This window comes from Falco rusticolus, chromosome 6 (genome assembly GCF_015220075.1).
Source record: "Falco rusticolus isolate bFalRus1 chromosome 6, bFalRus1.pri, whole genome shotgun sequence".
Taxonomy (NCBI): Eukaryota; Metazoa; Chordata; class Aves; order Falconiformes; family Falconidae; genus Falco; species Falco rusticolus.
The window spans coordinates 38,611,943-38,621,020 of record NC_051192.1 but is presented as its reverse complement, the minus strand read 5'-3'; positions in this window follow the sequence as shown (position 1 = coordinate 38,621,020).

The window sequence follows — 9,078 nt, the reverse complement described above, 5'->3', positions numbered from 1 at the left end:
AGCTGAGACACAAAAGACCCTAAGCTACCACTTCTGAGCTTCTCTCTGTAGGAGAGTTACCTTCTGACAGCAAGATAAATGAAGTGGCAGCTGCGTTCATTCTCTAGCGCTCATGCTTGTTTAGCACCCTGATTAATGATGAGGGCTTTACATAGTCTAATTTATCTCTTGCAAGCCTTTATATGCTGTTCAGAACCCAATGTAAAGTTTATGTGCAGATGCACCCACACAATAAAACAATTCCATATTTAAAATGAGTTTAGTTTAATTTCAAAGTGAGTCCCCAAGGACCCAGTTGGTAGGGCTGCAGTATCTCAATCTGCCTTGACTTTAAGCTCACATTACGGGTTTGTTGGCCATCCATAGGAGTTACAACAGCTTAGTCGAAAGGTGCAGTAGATACTGTGAGAAAACTGACATCCTGTTGCTACTCAGGTAAATGTTTAAGTTCATTTGGACATTTCAGAAGCAAAGGGAAAGAAGTAAGGGCACTGATAGAGAAAAAACCTTGTATACTAGAAGCCCATCCTGAGAAGACCTACCTATCTAAGCAAGGTAAGAGAGTCTGTTCTTTAAGACTCCTGACTGAGAAAGTGATTCCATTTCAGAAAAAAGTACATGTGGAGGAAGCATCATGGCATGAACCTTCTGAAGAAAAAGCAAATGATGGAGTCCTGCTGTGTCCTTATAAAAGATTTTAAACTACATTTCCACTTTCAGCCGAATAAATATTTTATGGGATGAAAGTAATTGATAAAATGGCATAACTGGGGATCATCGGGGGAGTTTCAACACCTCTTCATGGCCTGGTCTATTGCAAACCTTTGCACTGAGAAATGTAAGTGAACTCCACATGAACTGAGCACCAAACAGCTGCACAAGCTTGGAAATATCCTGTAGTGGCAGTGGCTAACAGGAAAAAAACACTTTGTTAAATTGTCAGATGCACACAGTTAGGCAGACGTGAACTCAACAACGCTTTCTGGCTTTCAGCAAGTCCAGCAGAAATCAGGAATAACTCTCAAACTGGTGTATAAGCTCTTAAGAGCAGGAGGCTTATTAGTCACAAACCAATGAAACCTCTGTGTGGAAAGGCAAAAATGAAAAACAAATGAAAGTATAGTTCTTCACACCATAACAGCAAAGAAGAGAAGAAAACTTAGACCACAAATCCATTCTCTAGGTTTAGGTAGCTCTTGCTTTTCAGTGAGATGAATGTTGCCATCTATTTGGCAGGACACTACTGAGGCCTACAAAGGGCTTGCACATCCTCATCAATTGGCTAATTGGACATTAATTTTGAGTTTAATCTTACTCAGAGTTGCAACTTCAACTTTGACGCTGTATTTCTTCTTCACTTAGCATTTTATTTTAAATGTAAACTGATTCCTTTTGAGTACAACTTTCCTAAATAACACTGCTCTAAGGGCAATGAATACAGATATTCTTGTGTTATTTTTTTTAATTAAAGCTGGTATAGTAAGCAAACACAAATAAAATTAATCTCTAAACTCTTCGAGATTTTTGTAGCAAATATAAATTTAGCACTTATTTTTCTAAAGCTAAGATGCTTTAATGTGTTTTATATGACAATGTTGTTGATAAATGTAATACAGAAGTTGTAGTTTTCTGCAGAGTGAATTGTTCACATTTTAAAAACCAGAAGTAATAGAATTCACAATGACTCAAGTATTCATGTTATCAAGCCTTTGTGTGGTCATATAGATTCCTTTACCATTGCATGGAAATCAAGAAGCAATAATGCTTGCTTCCTTCAGAAGTTAACACTCTGTGTTTCTTTCAAAATTATACCATTATGGCTTCTTCACAGGCTACTTGTTCCTTCTTTCAGTTTTCTGCAGCAACAAAATACTTGTAAAAATTTTATTTCAAGGGTTAATAGTCTGATACTGGAGTTAAGCAGAGGAAATAAAAACAACAGAAACTCTATATTCAGATGATATGAGATTTGCTTATTTTCTAAACAACTACAATGGAAGCAAAATTTCTGGTTTGGTTATTGCTGTTACTACTATAAATGCAAACATCCTCTAGCTTCTGAAAAAACAGGCTGTGATTCATATGTCTAATTTCTAATTGGTGGCCTCATTAAACTCTTGCAGTGTTAAACTTTTCTATATGCATACATTCACTGTGTTGCTGCTTCTTGTGAGCTTTCAAATCACACTCCACTCCCATGGATTTCAGGGGACTTGCATGAATCATAGTAACAAAGATTGCATGTAGTGGCAGTAGAACATGACTATTAATTAATCTATTAATTTATTCTAATTCCCTTGTTTGTCCATAGTAAGGTGCCTACGAACATTGCCAATATCTTTGCAAATTAGCAGCAGTCTGAGAAGTAGTGCGTCATGTCCTGTTCCTAAGAAACATGGTCATGGGTGCGACTGTCCTGAGACATCCAGTTGCAGGCTTCACAAGGGATTTCAAAAGATGAAAGATGGCAAATCACCTCCTTAAACTGGATCCAAAGCTTTTCCAGAATATTGGAGGCAAAGCCTTATTGCAGTTGGGGAGTTTGATGGTAAATAAAAATATTCAGGAAAAAAAAAATCCAGTTATATTAAATGCCCTACCCTCCTGTTACCTTCAGACGCAGCACATGGAGGCTGGACTTAACACATTAATCTCAGAAAGCCTATATTGTAGGAGAAGTATCCGTAAGGGTACTTGGCTTCATATCACACTTTGCAGGAACTAGCACAAACCACATTGTTACCTGTTCTTTTACATCCTCCAAATGATGCTGAGACACCTCAGAGTCTCCTCAGCTCCCTTTTGCTTCAGCAATGCAGGAAACCTTCCTCCTAGTAACCCTGTTCCAGCCAAGGACCATACTCCAACATCTATCATCCAACATTTAAGCTTTCCTTTTTACTTTTCTCCTCATGAATGACCTACCCCAGTTTCCTCTGCCCATGTTCATTAGTACTTACTTCCAACTACAGCTGTCCATGGACCAGCCAACCCTCCCACCTAGCAACTGAGGAGAAGTGTAGATTCAGGAAAACAAGTCAGAGAAACAAGTCAGAAAAGTAAGTCAGGCTGACTTACGCAGATGTTTGAAGTTGCCCAGTTCTATCCCTGCCCTTGCTGACAGGTGATGCCCATGCACGTGTTTCTTACCCAAGACTGTTGGGAAGGTGTGCTGAGGAGGAGCCCAAGCAACAAAGCATGTTCAAACCACGCTAAACTTGGGAGGCTGAGCCATGCCAAGGCAGGAGGTTTGGTTACGTGATTTAGTGGTGGACTTGGCAGTTAGGTTAATGGGTGGGATTTAATGATCTTAAGGGTCTTTTTCAACCTAAATTATTCTATGATTCTATGATCTAACTCTTTCAACCAACACTCATGGTTCTGTGACGCTCCATGCTGAGTTCAATTAAACATGGAAATGGTGGCAATAACCATCTTTACCACTTGATCCTGGAAGGATTGTGTCTACTTAAATCATGGGGGACTTAAATTCCTTTACCCAGGAAGGAATGTCTGTGCAGGTGCCAAAAGCTCTCAGCAGGGTATGTATGTTTCAACAGTCAACATTTTATTGACCATTATCCTGGAGGGTCTGACCTCACTGTACCTGCAGAGTGGAGATGTGCAACTCACCCCTAAACTCTCAGAGAGACCAGACTTGTGGTGCAGAGGCACTCAGCACCCATGGGAAACTCACCAGCCCACCTCCTAGGGCCCTCTCCAGCTGCTGTGAACCTCCATTTGGGTACATGCCATGCTGCCGCTCACTTAGAGAGGAAGAGGGACCAAGGGGGAGGTCCACCCTCCTGACCTGCTCACTGTGGTACAGCAGCCCTCAGCAGTGCCGTGCCAAAGGTCTTCTGGCTCTACTGAGTCTCAGGCACCCTCAAACCTTTACCACAAACCAGCAAACCCCACCGACTCAAGTAAGGTGCTGTGCAGCAGCCAGCCATGGGCACCTCTTCTATCCAAGAGTATCCAGCTACCCTTTAATGCCAACACCGGCATTTCAAATGTGTGCATCAGCTCCAAGCAGCTCATGGGAAGAACTCTGTGTGTGCTCCTGCTCCACTTGGAGGCACTTTTTCCCCACCGTTAGGACAAAACCCTGCCTTCAGGCATCTCTCCTTCCTTAACAGAACTCTGCTACAGTGACACCACTCCCTCTTACACACATGCCATCTCCTTCAGGAGCTCAATACAAGAGAAGCCATTCATTATTTATATGGAACTAAGCCTTTGCCATTCATTTGAATGACTGTTTCAACCGCCTCTTATGATTTATTCAGTATTTGCAATGGTTTTCTTTTTCTTTGTTATATTATCATAACACATCGGTATCACTTTGAACAGGATGCTTCCCACTCTGTTCCCAAGGCGATCTAACAGAGCAATGTAATATCTGCATTGATTCCATTATGGCGAAACCTCTAAATACGTGGCTTCTTTATTCATGGTTTCTGGAGTATGCCCATATTTTTGCACATGTAATTCCTAGCTGGCAGTGCTGCCTGGGCTAACAAGGCCAAGTTAGGCCTTGGCCTGAAATGTGATCCCCACAGCAAGCACGCTTTAAATACAATTCTGGACATGTCATGCCTACCTGTGTGACGGCCATTCGGTCTACATGTCTGCAGTGCACCCTGCCCTGTGTGTGGTGGTTCCAGTCTTACTGCACGTGTGGTGAAGAGCCCTGATAATATCAGTTATCCGATTCAGGCTTCTCCAGTTCTTAAGATATGACTGACTCTGGGCACCTAGGTTAATAATCATGTGCAGCTTTCTAGCCACACAAGCAAGGGTGCTAACTACAACGGGGTCTTCCAAAGTGAATTGGAGGCCTCCATTTCAGGAAGATGCTTAAAATAGGTGTTGTCAAAACACAAACACTTGAACAGGTGACTGAAAATAAGGCTTTTTAAAGCTCAGGCATGTTAGCCATCCAAATAAGGTAGCACACCCCCCCCCCCAAAAAAAAAAAAAAAAAAAAAAAGCCTTAAAAATCCTGCAGCTGCTCAAAAATAATTTCTGAACATAGAGTAAGCCCACAGATACAGATGTCTGACCTAACCCCAGCTGAGAACGCATCATTTTTCGACCTCTCAGGCCGGGAATGATACACACAGCAGTGGGGGACATAGCTGAGACACCTGTCTGCAGTTTCTAGGCCAGGTGCCATGGTATGAAGGACAAGTTGTACTCTGAGGACCCAGGTAGTAATGCACTTCTCTCCGATTTCAGGTGTTTCCCAGACTCATTTCTGTTCTACAAGGCTGTATTTTAAGGTTATAAAGGTTTCTGATAAAGAAGGTAAGAAGCCTGGTGTGCAGGACAGGCACATTTTTTAGTGCATCAAGAGCCTGGTTTTCTGAAGGTTCATGAGAAACCTCCTGGGATTCGTGCTCAATCCTCTCTGCTTTTCACAGCAGGATTTCTGTTGTTAATCTCACTGCACTGCTTAATTACCCAATAAATTAATAAAGAGAAGGGGATGAAAGAAACAAAATGGCTTAACCAGCTCAGTGAGACCTACGCATACAAATGACTTACTGAATCGTTATTTTCCTCTACTAACCCCTGGCCATGCAACTCATGGTCAATCCACTCAGGCTGCTCTTGATTCCAGTCAGTCCTAGGGTGCGACATTCTGATATTCTTTTCAGGTACGGTCAGTTCTTTTCCTCTTGAGGAGGCATTAACTGATTTCCGCCAGCCCAGGATCTTAACTCAGAGGCACACGTCATACTGCACGCACTTGAGCTCAAACATTTCTCGGTGCTCTTTGCGCTTCAGTGAGTGTCCTAGGTCAAGCTCATTTGGGGATAATGCTGTTATGATTATCACTTCTCTGTCTAGGTCAGAGTTTTCTTTCTTGGTGAACTCACCTTGGATTTGGTTTTACAAAACAGAAGGAGGGCTCTTGGCTGTGGTCAGTGCTTGGGTCTGCTGTCTGGACTATGCAAATCAGGATTTGTAAATACACTGTTCAAAATAGCTCTGCAGCTGTGACTTTGGCGGGTGGAAGCATGATTTTCACTTCCCTTATTGCAATGGCTTAACTTTACGGGTTTTGGTAATTCCAGTAGATGGAGTCAAATCAAGACCACATGCCATATCCTCCTACATGTAACACCTGATGTAGTATGATGGTGAATCATAATCGGTCTTAGTTGAATTAGAGACAGGGAACAATAAAGGTATTAACAAGTAAAATCACTGGAAGGTTTACCATGCTTTCCTGGTGCGTTAGTCCTTACAATAAGCAATTTATTTTTATAGGGGTCATTGACAGCAAAACAGATTCAGTAGTCTGAGGCATTTTTCTGGGCGCAGACCTTTTACTTTGGGATTTTCTTGTAGATAAAATCCAGAATAGAGTGGATGTATAGCTATCTCTGCACTGACCTGTAACAGTCAAGAGTCTCCTGAGGAAGACTCGCTTCATTTCAGCCACGACATGGGGGAGATGGGGGTTGGCTGCAGGTGGGACCATCTCATCTGACACTGACAACACTGCCACTTTGGCTGCTATGGAAGGGGACAGCAGTGGACAAGGTTTATCTCCATTTCCACCCTTTTCACTGAAGAGAACTTGTATGCAAAGCATCCACACACATGCTGGATCTTGGCTATCAGGAGTTCTTCCATGGTCAAGTTTGCATTTATTAGCAACAGCTTGTAAGAGACAAGGCAAAGCATTTGCAAAAGATCCACAGTTTAATAGGCTCCAGGGTTTAGAATAGGTAGCAATCTCACTCACCTGAGCCTGTGCTTTAGGGAGTGCTCTGTAAAGGTGTATTTCTAATTACAGCTGTGTATGAGAATGATTTTTGATTGATGCTGGTTTGTTTTACTTATGGGCTTAAGATTACTCGTTTTGTTCAGTCAATCAGTCTACAAAGAGCAATGGAAGATGCAGCAAGCAATTTTTAAGGTGTTTCATTCCACTGTAAGCAATAGTAGGACTTTCTGAGGTGTTTATTTTTCCAAAGTTCTGAAGAAGACCGTGTTTAAATGCAACCTGTTGATCTCTTACCCAAGTTCTTAGTGAAATACAAACATATGACCCCTTTCTTTCAGGCTACAACTGAAAATAACCATGCTATCTTGCATATCTTGGAAATCATGAACTTTTATATAATTTTTTCTAGTAAATGACAAAATATAACTTAGGAAACAAGGTGATGAAGACTCTCTTTCACAAGAGGTACTTTACAGGAGAAGATGAATAACTGTTGTTACACTGAAACTAGCAGCATGAGGAATAACCTATAAACTGTTGGAGGAACATGAGTCATCACTCAAAACTCTCTTCAGTAACACTCAGAACAATTTTATTTTGCCCTCCTGAGCTTTCTCTTTGAAAGCTCTGACAGATTCACATGTCAAGGAAGGAAAAAATGCTGTTTAACATACCGTTGCCTAAGTATGTATTTCTTTTATTTTCAAAATGTAACTGAATTTCATAATCAGAAAGGAAAAATCTCAAACAAATGAGTTCTGATTGCCTTTTCCTTCTGATACTTCCTTGTTACAGTATTTTCAATAACAACATGGAGGGTAGCAAAGCTAGCAGTCCGGCAGTCTTCAGGCACTTACTGGCAAAACAACAAATACCAGAGTCTAGCAAGAGCCAGACTTTCCCATCTATCTTCTGCTAAGCTGAACAGCAAGATTACTGCCTCTTGATTACACCAGCAAAACCTAGTAGCCTGCACCTAAGTTTTAACCTGGCTGGCAGAATAAAGATTCAGCACACAGAATTGATGAGTAGGCAAAGGAGGTTGCAAACATGAAAGGCATAAAACTGTACATTATCAAAACAAAAGCATCCCAATCTAACCCTAAATCAATTGGTTAAACCAAAAAAACCCTCTTATTACTCACAACTGCAAAGTGGCTGGTGTTCAAGATACACAAGGCACATAGGTCTGTTCCTGTAGTGAGCAAAAGATACAAACAAAGTCTTTCTCAGTTCTGCATCTGGATTTCAAAACACAAGTCTGATAGCACCTTTTAATATTTTCAAGCACTTAATTTCTTTAAGTTCCACTGAAGAATACTAAGCTGCTACTGTCCTAGCAAATTAATGCACAAGCAAAAACTTCCTGAAATAGTTTCTGAGGAACAGTGAAAGTTTGTCTTTTCAATGTACAATTTATAAATTGGCCAGGGCAGCCTCCCTGCATGTTTAATGACGGGCATTTAAATATTTCCATAGTAACATCAGGTTTGCAAGGCTGGATTGAATTGTGGCCACATCTCTGAACTTTCCAGTTCTTATCCTGACAAAATCTCATAGTCCCAACAGATAAAAAGGAGTATAAAGCACATATCAAGGAGTGGAATTATTTGCAGAGTTAACTGGTACATAATCCTAAGCAGCCTTCTGAGTTTTTCCATTGTATAAATAACTTCCCTTCTTGAACTATTCTTTCAGAATAAAGAAAAAATTCAACCAATGCAGTCTTTTAGCCACTGTGATAGCAGTTAAATTCTTGTATAATCAATCTGGACTAAATCTGCAGAAGTTAAGGGCTAATGCAAATTTGCTGTGATGTAAATGAGACTCTGTCCTGCTAAAATAGGATTCTTCCATCATTAGTTTTATTTTTGGAGAACAAAAAAAAAAAGAGTTGGGGAATGAAAAGGCCAAATTACTCTGGAAACAAAGGTCCACTGTCACAGGTGGCAGAGGCAGTCAGAGGTGACAGTAAAGTGTAATGACAGCGCCAAACTGGCAGGAAACGATATACAAACAGGTTTTTTTCTTCAAGAAAAAAAAGAAAATGGAAAAGGAGACATTGAAATTGAGGGGCTAGTTTCACTCTTTGTAACACTGACAGACTTTAAGCACTTGTGACAAGGTTTCCAGCCTAGAAGTCAGACTGAAGTCTTCATCAGGCTTTAAGCCAAGTCAGCTGGGATATTTCCAGGAAAAAGGGTAGAAGAATAAAAACCCACCAGAATGCCTTCTTCCCCTACTTCTGCTTAAAACACCAACAATGTTTGTCCACAACAGTCCAAGAAGTTTCAACTGCATGTGGAAAAATTCCTGTTAGAGTAAGCAGTGTCATC